This window comes from Scyliorhinus torazame, chromosome 19 (assembly GCF_047496885.1).
Source record: "Scyliorhinus torazame isolate Kashiwa2021f chromosome 19, sScyTor2.1, whole genome shotgun sequence".
Classification (NCBI taxonomy): domain Eukaryota; kingdom Metazoa; phylum Chordata; class Chondrichthyes; order Carcharhiniformes; family Scyliorhinidae; genus Scyliorhinus; species Scyliorhinus torazame.
The window spans coordinates 57,138,671-57,151,148 of NC_092725.1; the positions used below are offsets into that span (position 1 = coordinate 57,138,671).

The window sequence follows — 12,478 nt, forward strand, 5'->3', positions numbered from 1 at the left end:
AAATTCCTCCTCACCTCCGTCTTAAATGTGCAACCCCTTATTCTGGGATTATGCCCTCTGGTCCTAAATTTTCCCACAAGGGGACCTTTCAGCATCTACACTGTCAAGCCCCTGAGAAGCTTAAGGTCGCCCTCATTCCAAGGAGTACAGGCCTAATCTACTCAACCTGTCCTCATAAGAAAATTCCTGCATACCTGGGATCAACCTATTGAACCTTCTCCGTACTGCCTCCAATGCTAGTTTATCTTTCCTGAGATAAGGGGACCAAAATCTCCTTCATAAATGTGACACCTAGGGGAGAAGCCCAAGGATCTTGTTTGTGACTTTTGCTTACTACCATCTTGATTTCTTGTTTGCGCTAACTGACTAGTCAGGTGGAAATAAGGTGAAAATAAAGCATTCAACAAATCTGAGTGGAAAACGTTTGTCAAAATCTAAGGGGAAGGGGGCAAGTTTGTAAATCAGATATTTTGCATTCAATTGATCAAGCTATTGCACTCCAAAAACTCAATACCTTATTATTAATGTGGAAGCATTGGAAAGGGTGCAAAGGAGATTTACCAGATGCTGCCTGGTTTGGAGGGTAGGTCTTATGAGGAAAGGTTGAGGGAGCTAGGGCTTTTCTCTTTGGAGCGGAGGAGGATGAGAGGCAACTTAATAGAGGTTTATAAGATGATGAGGGGGATAGATAGAGTGGACTTTCAGTGACTATTTCTTGGGTGGAAGGAGCTGTTACAAGGGGGCATAACTATAAGGTTCGGGTAGGAGATATAGGAGGGATGACAGAGGTAGGTTCTTTACTCAGAGAGTGGTTAGGGTGTGGAATTGGCTGCCTGCTGTGATAGTGGAGTCGGACACTTTAGGAACTTTCAAGCGGTTATTGGATAGGCACATGGAGCACACCAGAATGACAGGGAGTGGGATAGCTTGATCTTGGTTTTGGACAAAGCTCGGCACAACATCGAGGGCCGAAAGCCTGTTCTGTGCTGCACAGATCTATGTTCTATGTTCTAATTAGCATGGCACAAATTGGCCATTGTGTGTCTGAGGAATCGTTCGGTATCCAGATTTCCTGGAGAAGACATGCTCTGGATTAGAAATCATTCTAATAGTTTAACATGTCAAATAGTTTGGACAAGAATTGAAAGAGAGTGGTGTGTGTTCCAGTAACACGTTGACAAATAAGACAGATTAATAACAGTTTTCTTTTCACAAATATCTTTTGCTTTGTCTGGTGTGATTAAATATTTCAGATTCAGTCAAAAAAGCCTTTCATTGTGTTTTTTCTCAAATTAATGTGATGCTGTGGCTTTTTCTTGGAACATTTTACAGATAATAACAGGTTGGGATCTGCTTTTATTCCATTTAGGCTGCCGTAATATTTAGTGGGTAGAAGCAGTAGCAAAGAGAAAAAAATGTTACTTTAAATGTTGTATTTAGTGCCCAACTGATGAAGGATCAGGGGCTTGATTCTCCGTTTCTGCGGCTAAGTTCCGACGCTGGTGTGGGAACGGTGGTGTTTTACGATACTAAAATCAGCGCCGAACACTCACCGGTTCCGGGACCAGTTAGGGGCTAGCAGCGGCACCGGGTAAAATATCCGGCTCCCAGGCCAAATATGGCCAGAGAATGACCTGGCTCTGAGGGCGGCCTGCGGAGTCCTCGGGGTGGCGCGGGGGGGATCTGGCCCCGGGGGTGGGGGGGGGGGGGGGGGGGTGGGGGGTGGGGGGGGGGGGGGGGGTGGGGGGGGGGGGGGGGCACTGTGGCCTGGCCCGCGATCGGGGGCCACCGATCTGCGGGTGGGCCTGTGCCCTGCGGGCACTCTTTCCCTCCGCGCCGGCCTGTGTAAAGCTCCGCCATGGCCGGCGCGGAGAATCACGGCAGGAGTTCTGGGAACACGCTGGCGCTCCTGCGCATGCGGCAACTCGCGCCGGCCGGCAGAGGCCCTTCGACGCCGGTTGGCGCGGCGCCAACCACTCCAGCGCCGGCCTAACACCCGAAGGTGCAGAGGATTCCGCACCTTCCGGGCAGCCCGATGCCAGAGTGGTTCACGCCACTCTTTGGCGCCCTTACGGCCCACCCCGTCTACTGGAGAATCCCAGCCCTGTTGTATTCTGTTCTGTGCCTGTTATTAACCTGCCTTTGCATTTCATCAATAAAACCCTTTATTTACTCCTGGAAGTGTATGCCTTGAGCCACCACAGAAAGACTTGCAGTTATCCAGCCCTAATTCCTTTTCTCAGCAAAATCTTAAAGAACAGCTATAAGACTTCCAGTGGCGTCCATGGAGTGAGTGGTCGCACATTTGGCAGCTCCCGCATTGGTCCTTTTCCTCATTTAGTGGGGTCGTTTTCGGCTACATGAATGTCTGAGTATTAAAATGAGTGAATTGTGACAGGGTAAATATTCCGGTAAGTTTAGAAAGTGTAAAATGATTTGGAAGTCTTCAAATACCTTACTCAGGGTGCCCCTCAATTTGAAATGTCTTCAATCGGATCATCTTAACTGTTGTTAACATCCAAATTCAGCAGCTATTTTATGCAAAAATATATCTGACAATCATTGACGAGGTGAATGAGTATTTGAGCTCTTTTTGGTCCTATGTTGAGGGTGTAACCTTAACCAGGAGGTAACTGACTCTTCAAATGAAAGAAAGATTTTAAATATTCAGACATTGTAATTGAGTAGCCCAGTACCTATACCAAATCAGGTGTAGTGTAGTTTGCTGTGTAAGATGGTGCTGATATAGGGCTCTGGGTTGCATAATTGCAAACCTTACTTTTTTAAGAACCATGTATTTTTTTAAATTTAAAGTACCTAATTCATTTTTTTCAAATTAAGGGGCAATTTAGCGTGGCCAATTCACCCACCCTGCACAACTTTGGGTTGTGGGGTGAGACCCACCCAGACAAGGGGAGAATGTGCAAACTCCCGGAGCTGGGATTGAACCCAGGTCCTTGGTGCCGTGAGGCAGCAGTGCTAACCACTGCGCCACCATGCTGCCCCAAGAACCAAGTATGTCTTAAATGCATAATAATGCATTAACTCACCAGAACTCGTCGAGCGTCAAAATAATGGTGTCAAAATAACGGCGTTGTTGCCGGAGTGCAAGAGCGCTCAATGGCAGAAAAATGACAGGTTATTGTTCTTACGTGGTATTTTAAAGGTCAGTAGATCCCGCTAATGCAGTGTAGATCATTTTATTGCCCACTGCCCTTGCACTGGTGGCCAATAAGAGTCTTAAAATGAGGGTGACACAGTAGCACAGTAGTTAGCACAGTTGCTTCACAGCTCCAGCGACCGGGTTTGAGTCCCGGCTTGGGTCCCTGTCTGTGGGGAGTCTGCACGCTCTCCCCGTGTCTGCGTGGGTTTCCTCCGGGTACTCAAGTTTCCTCCCACAAGTTACAAAAGACATGCTGTTAGGTAATTTGGACATTCTGAATTCTCCCTCTGTGTACCCGAACTGGTGCCGGAATGTGGCGACGAGGGGATTTTCACAGTAACTTCATTGCAGTGTTAATGTAAGCCTACTTGTGACAATAAAGATTATTATTACGGAACTAATTTTGTGTCCATCCACTTTTTCTTTGATTCCTTTACTTTGCCTCTTTTCTTTTGGGTCAGGGTCTGTGGTTGAGGTGTACGTGACTGGCGGGTCGATGGGGGGGAACAGACACATTGAAGCGATGGATGTGAATTGACTGTTGTTCCAATTTGGAGGGCAGGAGCAGTGACAGATCAGAGAGCCAGCTACCTTCAGATATGTGAAGGTCTGGGAGACAACTCACCCACTGCTCCCGCACCCAGTGAATGGTGAGTGGAACAAGGAAGCCACGCAACGATGGGCCGGAATTTGCTGTACATACGAACATCTGAATTAGGAGCAGGACTAGACCTCTGGGCCCTTCGATCTTGCTCAGCCATTCAATAAGATCATAACTATTCTGATTGCAACTTTAGCTCCACAGTCCCACCTAACCTGATAACCTTTCACCCCCTTGCTTATCAAGAATCTATCTAGCTCTCTCTTGAAAATATTCAAATACTCTGCTTCCACCGCCTTTTGTGGAGGAGAGTTCCAAAGATTCCAGACCCTCTGAGAGAAAACAATTCTTCTCATCTTTGTCTTAAATGGGCGATCAGTTATTTTTTAAAGAGTGACCCCAAATTCTAGATTCACCCACAAGAGCAAACAACCTCTCCACATCCACCCTGTCAATACCTCGAAGGATATCATGGGCGGGATTCTGCGGGAATCGGCGGGGCGGACAACTCCGGCGGGAAGGAGAGGCGTGAACCACTCCGGCTTCGGGCCGCCCCAAAGGTGTGGAATCCTCCGCACCTTCAGGGGCTAGGCCGGCCCCGGAGTGGTTTGCGCCCCACCAGCTGGCGTGGAAGGGGCTTGCCACCACGCCAATCGGTGCCGAAGGGCCTCCGCCAGCTGGCGCGAGTTGGCGCATGCGCGGGAGCACCAGCGTGTGCTGGCGTCATCCCAGCGCATGCGCAGGGGGGGATCTTCTCCGCGTCGGCCATGGCGGAGGACCATAGCAGCCGACGCGGAGGAATAGAGTGCCCCCACGACACAGGCCCGCCCGCGGATCGGTGGGCCCCGATCGCGGGCCAGGCCACCATGGGGGCACCTCCCGGGGCCAGATCCTCCCGGAACCCCCACCGAGGCCGCCTGTGCCGCCAGGTCCCGCCGGTAAGGACCTACTCTAATTTATGCTGGCTGGACTGGCAAAAAGCGGGCGGCCACTCGGCCCATCGCAAGCAGGAGAATCGCCAGGGGGGCCGCTGCCAGCGGCCGCCAACTGGCGCGGCGCGATTTCCGCCCACGCCAAATCCCTGGCGCCGGAGAATTTGTTTCAATCAAGTTGCCACTTACTCTTCTAAACTCCAGCGGAATGCAAGCTCAACCTGTCCAACTTTCCCTCATGAGAAAACCTGCCCATTCCAGGTATTCGCTCAACTGCTTCTCATGCATTTATGTCCTTCCCTAAATAAGGAGAGCAATACTGTACACTGCTCCAGATGTGGTCTCACCAATGCCCAGTATAACTGAAGTATAATCTCCCTACTTCTCTATTCGATTTCCCCCCCTGTTGTGATTGGGCATCAAACCTGTTTCTCATTAAAGATGCCGCTGGCGACTTCCGGGTGCGGCGATGACCAGCTGAGTCGCACGTTTCGGCAGCTCCCGGTGAAACGGACTTTTGGGCTCTTGATAGGAGCCCCAACGGCAATTTTGACGGCTAAAAACACTGTGTGGTAAACCAGAAGGGAATCCCCCCTGGATACGGATGAAAAAAGGAGGAGAAAGTGGCCGGATTGCAGTGGATCCTTTAGAACAGCGGCAAGGAAGGCAAGCAAAAACCAAGATGGCGTCGGAAGGTGGCAGTTTAACATGGGGCCCTGAACAACAAGAGTTCTTGAAATGCTGTGTGGAAGAGCTCAAAAAGGAAATGAAGAAAGAGCTGTTGGCCCCGATACTACAGGCGATCGAAGGGCTAAAGGAGGAACAAAAGACCCAGGAGCGGGAGCTTCGGGTCGTGAAGGCAAAGGCAGCCGAGAATGAGGACGACATACAGGGCCTGGTGGTGAAGACGGAGGCGCATGAGGCACATCAGAAACGATGTGTGGAAAGGTTGGAGTCACTGGAGAACAACGCAAGGAGGAACAACCTGAGGATTCTTGGTCTTCCTGAAGGTGCGGAGGGAGCGGACGTCGGGGCATATGTGAGCACGATGCTGCACTCGTTAATGGGAGCGGAGGCCCCGGCGGGTCCGTTGGAGGTGGAGGGATCATACCGAGTGATGGCGCGAGGACCAAGAGCAGGAGAAATTCCCAGAGCCATAGTGGTGAGATTCCTCCGTTTTAAGGATAGAGAAATGGTCCTTAGATGGGCAAAGAAAACTCGGAGCAGTAAATGGGAGAACGCGGTGATCCGCGTTTATCAAGACTGGAGTGCGGAGGTGGCGAGAAGGAGGGCGAGCTTTCATCGGGCCAAGGCGGTGCTTCATAAAAAGAAGATAAAATTTGGAATGCTGCAACCGGCAAGACTGTGGGTCACATATCGAGGGAGGCACCACTACTTTGAGACGGCGGATAAAGCGTGGACTTTTATTGTGGAAGAAAAAGTGGAATGAGCGGGCTATTAAAAAGAACGTTTGAACAAAGTGGTGGGGCGAATGTGGGGGGCGAAGAGGGGGGTTAAAAAGGGGGGAAAGAGGAGTTTTATGTACTAATCCTGCGATGTGGTAACTTTTCTCTCTTCCACAGGTGGTGATGGGGGGAGGAGGGGAGGTGGAGGAGATGGGGCGTTGGCCATTGGGGGCGGGGCCAAGGGAGAAGCGCGGGCTTGGTTCCCGCGCTATGATAAGCATGGCGGGAATAGAGAAGCAGGAAGGAGGGGGCGTCGCACGGTGCGAGCCGAGGTCACGGGGGGAAGCCGAGGTCGGCCAGAGTTTGCTGACTTCTGGGAGCAACATGGGGGGAGTAATTACGCTAGCGGGGGATCTAGCGGGGGCGGTGGGAGGGGGGAATTACTGGGTTGCTGCTGCTGGGGAGAGGGGGGAGCTGGTATGGGAGGGGATGGGCGGGGGGGGGGGGGGGCACCGCCTGGGGGAGATACAGCTGCGTGGGAACCGGGTGAGGAGCTGGAAAAAGGGGATGGCTAATCGACAAGGGGGGGGGGGGCAGGAAGCCCCCCAACCCGGCTGATCACGTGGAACGTGAGAGGGCTGAACGGGCCGATAAAGAGGGCACGGGCACTCGCACACCTTAAGAAACTTAAGGCAGATGTGGTTATGTTACAGGAAACGCACCTGAAACTGATAGACCAGGTTAGGCTACGCAAAGGATGGGTGGGGCAGGTGTTCCATTCGGGGCTAGATGCGAAAAACAGGGGGGTGGCTATATTAGTGGGGAAGCGGGTAATGTTCGAGGCAAAGACTATAGTGGCGGATAACGGGGGCAGATACGTGATGGTGAGTGGCAAACTACAGGGGGAGACGGTGGTTTTGGTAAACGTATATGCCCCGAACTGGGATGATGCCAATTTTATGAGGCGGATGCTAGGACGCATTCCGGACCTAGAGATGGGAAAACTGATAATGGGGTGAGATTTTAATACGGTGTTGGAACCAGGGCTGGATAGGTCGAAGTCCAGGACTGGAAGGAGGCCGGCAGCAGCCAAGGTACTTAAAGATTTTATGGAGCAGATGGGAGGTGTAGACCCGTGGAGATTTAGCAGACCTAGGAGTAAGGAGTTCTCGTTTTTCTCCTATGTCCATAAAGTCTACTCGCGAATAGACTTTTTTGTGCTGGGAAGGGCATTGATCCCGAAGGTGAGGGGAACGGAGTATACGGCTATAGCCATTTCGGATCACGCTCCACACTGGGTAGATTTGGAGATAGGGGAGGAAACAGGAGGGCGCCCACCCTGGAGAATGGACATGGGACTAATGGCAGATGAGGAGGTGTGTCTAAGGGTGAGGGGGTGCATTGAAAAGTACTTGGAACTCAATGATAATGGGGAGGTCCAGGTGGGAGTGGTCTGGGAGGCGTTGAAGGCGGTGGTTAGAGGGGAGCTGATATCAATAAGGGCACATAAAGGGAAGCAGGAGAGTAAGGAACGGGAGCGGTTGCTGCAAGAACTTTTGAGGGTGGACTAGACAATATGCGGAAGCACCGGAGGAGGGACTGTACAGGGAAAGGCAAAGGCTACATGTAGAATTTGACTTGCTGACTACGGGCACTGCAGAGGCACAATGGAGGAAGGCACAGGGTGTACAGTACGAATATGGGGAGAAGGCGAGCAGGTTGCTGGCACACCAATTAAGGAAAAGGGGAGCAGCGAGGGAAATAGGGGGAGTGAGGGATGAGGAAGGAGAGATGGAGCGGGGAGCGGAGAGAGTGAATGGAGTGTTCAAGACATTTTATAAAAAATTATATGAAGCTCAACCCCCGGATGGGAGGGAGAGAATGATGGGCTTCTTGGATCGGCTGGAATTTCCCAAGGTGGAAGAGCAGGAAAGGGTGGGACTGGGAGCACAGATCGAGGTAGAAGAAGTGGTGAAAGGAATTAGGAGCATGCAGGCGGGAAAGGCCCCGGGACCGGATGGATTCCCAGTCGAATTCTATAGAAAATATGTGGACTTGCTCGCCCCGGTATTGACGAGGACCTTTAATGAGGCAAAGGAAAGGGGACAACTGCCCCCGACTATGTCTGAAGCAACGATATTGCTTCTCTTAAAGAAGGAAAAGGACCCGCTACAATGCGGGTCCTATAGACCTATTTCCCTCCTAAATGTAGATGCCAAGATCCTGGCCAAGGTAATGGCAATGAGAATAGAGGAATGTGTCCCGGGGGTGGTCCACGAGGACCAAACTGGGATTGTGAAGGGGAGACAGCTGAACACAAATATACGGAGGCTGTTAGGGGTAATGATGATGGCCCCACCAGAGGGGGAAACGGAGATAGTAGTGGCGATGGATGCCGAGAAAGCATTTGATAGAGTGGAGTGGGATTATTTGTGGGAGGTGTTGAGGAGATTTGGTTTTGGAGAGGGGTATGTTAGATGGTTGCAGCTGTTGTATAGGGCCCCGATGGCGAGCGTGGTCACGAATGGACGGGGATCTGCATATTTTCGGCTCCATAGAGGGACAAGGCAGGGATGCCCTCTGTCCCCATTATTGTTTGCACTGGCGATTGAGCCCCTGGCGATAGCGTTGAGGGGTTCCAAGAAGTGGAGGGAAGTACTTAGAGGAGGAGAAGAACACCGGGTATCTTTGTATGCGGACGATTTGCTACTATACGTGGCAGACCCGGCGGAGGGGATGCCAGAAATAATGCGGATACTTGGGGAGTTTGGGGATTTTTCAGGGTATAAATTGAACATGGGGAAAAGTGAGTTGTTTGTGGTGCATCCAGGGGAGCAGCGTAGAGAAATAGAGGACCTACCGTTGAGGAAGGTAACAAGGGACTTTCGTTACCTGGGGATCCAGATAGCCAAGAATTGGGGCACATTGCATAGGTTAAATTTAACGCGGTTGGTGGAACAAATGGAGGAGGATTTCAAGAGATGGGATATGGTATCCCTGTCACTGGCAGGGAGGGTGCAGGCGGTTAAGATGGTGGTCCTCCCGAGATTCCTCTTTGTGTTTCAGTGCCTCCCGGTGGTGATCACGAAGGCTTTTTTTAAAAGGATTGAAACGAGCATCATGGGTTTTGTGTGGGCCGGGAAGACCCCGAGAGTGAGGAAGGGATTCTTACAGCGTAGCAGGGATAGTGGGGGGCTGGCACTACCGAGCCTAAGTGAGTATTATTGGGCCGCTAATATTTCAATGGTGAGTAAGTGGATGGGAGAGGAGGAGGGAGCGGCGTGGAAGAGATTGGAGAGAGCGTCCTGTAGGGGGACTAGACTACAGGCTATGGTGACAGCCCCATTGCCGTTCTCACCGAGGAACTACACCACAAGCCCGGTGGTGGTGGCTACACTGAAGATTTGGGGACAGTGGAGACGGCATAGGGGAAAGACTGGAGCCTTGGGGGGGGTCCCCGATAAGAAACAACCATAGGTTTGCCCCGGGGGGAATGGATGGGGGATATGGAATGTGGCAAAGAGCAGGAATAACGCAACTGAAAGATCTGTTTGTGGATGGGAAGTTCGCGAGTCTGGGAGCGCTGACCGAGAAATATGGGTTGCCCCAAGGGAATGCATTCAGGTATATGCAACTGAGGGCTTTTGCGAGGCAACAGGTGAGGGAATTCCCGCAGCTCCCGACACAAGAGGTGCAGGACAGAGTGATCTCAAAGACATGGGTGGGGGATGGTAAGGTGTCAGATATATATAGGGAAATGAGGGACGAAGGGGAGATTATGGTAGATGAACTAAAAGGGAAATGGGAAGAAGAGCTGGGGGAGGAGATCGAGGCGGGGCTGTGGGCAGATGCCCTAAGCAGGGTAAACTCGTCGTCCTCGTGTGCCAGGCTAAGCCTGATTCAGTTTAAGGTATTACAGAGGGCGCATATGACTGGAGCACGGCTCAGTAAATTTTTTGGGGTGGAGGAGAGGTGTGCGAGGTGCTCGAGAAGCCCAGCGAATCATACCCATATGTTTTGGTCATGCCCGGCACTACAGGGGTTTTGGATGGGGGTGACAAAAGTGCTTTCAAAAGTAGTAGGAGTCCGGGTCGAACCAAGCTGGGGGTCGGCTATATTTGGGGTTGCACAAGAGCCGGGAGTGCAGGAGGCGAGAGAGGCTGATGTTTTGGCCTTTGCGTCCCTAGTAGCCCGGCGCAGGATATTGCTAATGTGGAAAGAAGCCAAGCCCCCGGGGGTGGAGATCTGGATAAATGACATGGCAGGGTTTATAAAGCTAGAGCGGATTAAGTTCGTTCTAAGGGGGTCGGCTCAAGGGTTCACCAGGCGGTGGCAACCGTTCGTCGAATACCTCTCAGAAAGATAGATGGAATGGAAAAAAGAAGGCAGCAGCAGCAGCCCAGGATCGGTGGTGGGGGGGGGGGGGGGGGGGTGGAGGGCGGGGGGAGGAGGAACCAGAAGGACTCTCAGGGTTGTTAATATATACTGTATAATATGTATAGGTCGTTGCTACAGATAATTATATCTTGGACTGTTAAATTATATTTTTGGAGAGTGTTACTTGTGATAAGGCAGTTGCCAATTAGGGTTAGTTTTCATTTTTGTTATTTATTATTTATTCATTTTTTTTTTTGTTTATAAAATAGGTCATTGTTATTTGTGTTGTTATAATATTGTGTAAAGGACGCACAATGTACTGTGTTGGTTGACCAAAAATTGTCAATAAAATATTTATATAAAAAAAAAGATGCTGCTGGCACCCTTCAAAGCATTTTGGTCCACAAAGGTACTGCGGATGTGAATTGATAACATCAGAACAGTGAGGGAAATAGTGCATCAGGGACTGGAATGAATTTGGGCAAACAACAGGATATGTCCTTCAGCAATAAGACTTGAGGAGTGGGACATAAACACAGGAGAACGTTGGAGGAGGGTGGGCTCAAGTGGGCGATTTCAATCGCAGATTATTTACAGAAAGAAATAAAGAGCAGGCATGAGGGCGACATGGTGGCACAGTGGTTGGCACTGCTGCCTCACAGTTCCAGGGACCAGGGTTTAATTCAGGCCTCGGGTGACTGTCTGTGTGGAGTTTGCACTTTCTCCCCATGTCTGCATGGGTTTCCTCCGGGTGCTCCGGTTTCCTCTTACAGTCCAAAGATGTGTAGATTAGGTGGATTGGCCATGCTAAATTGCCCCTTCGTGTCCCAAAAGGTTAGGTGGGGTTACTAGGTTACGGGGATAGGGTGGAGGTGAGGGCTTAAGTAGGGTGCTCTTTCCAAGGGCCGGTTGTTGCTCATTGTGTCTTTACTTAATTTGCTCTGTTTTATAATCTTTGCTCTAGAGTCGCCAGGTATCTTTATGATACCACCACGAGGTTCAAGTTCAAATACTGATCAATAACTCAATACACCAGTTAGTAAGTTTCAAATCAAAACACATTTATTATGCACAGTCAATCACTACTCATGTATAAAACTCTACTTACTCGACTATCTCTAACACTAAGAGGCCTATACTTAGCTTTGGAGCTGGCCCACCAGGTCAGGGGAACAAATGGCCTTTCGTTCGACTCTGAGTCTGCAGGCTTCAAAGCTGGTATCGACTGGTAGCTAGGAACGCCTATCTCGTAGCGAGCATTGACTGGAGACTTACTTGGTTGTTGGAGCTGCTAGGCAGGTTACGGTCAAGGGATGTTTCGAGCTGCTGAGAGGCCCTGACAAGAAGGACGAATTGAACTTGGGGACACTATTTTATAGTCCCCAGGGGCTTTGTGCCCTTTTGGGCGGACCCCGTACCTGGTTCCAAGTGATTGGACTAAGTTTGATCACTTGGATCGATTTCTCCAATACTGGAGCTTCCCTGATCGCTGGGCGGTTCCTAAGTGTCCGTTGGCCTTCCTTTGTCTTGGCTCCTGCTGGCGCCGAGGAGTCTGGCTTGGCCTTGTTTATCTTAACTGTTTCCAATTGTTCCCGGGGATCGCTCATCAATACTCTGTTTTATTATTCTTGATAACATCTAGTGTATACTTCTGGCTATGGCTCGTACTTTACCAGTTAACCTGTGGACCCAGCCCTTGCAGTATCTTAGAGAGGCACTCAGCACATGGTGTATGTCTGAGTGGCACGCTGTGAGCTCTGTGCTCTGAGCTATCTCCTGCTGGAATCCACGGGAACTGTGGTGTTCCCTGTTTTATAGTGCGTGTTCTCTCACTGGTGATTGGCTGTGATGTTGCGTGTGTGTTGATTGGTCCGTTGATCTGTCCATCAGTGTGTGTGTGTGTTTGCACCATGATATGTTTATATGAATATCATGACAAACTAGTACAAGTTATTACATGCCAGTTCTATCAGGATATTAGTTTTCCCCCATGCTATTG

At 50.6% G+C, this 12,478-nt stretch overlaps 1 protein-coding gene across 7 annotated transcripts in view; it reads left to right on the forward strand.

The window, feature by feature from the left end:
- The window catches only part of LOC140396152 (contactin-1-like), a 1,065,645-nt gene that overhangs the window by 286,848 nt on the left and 766,319 nt on the right, over positions 1–12,478 (forward strand). The window lies entirely within an intron of this gene.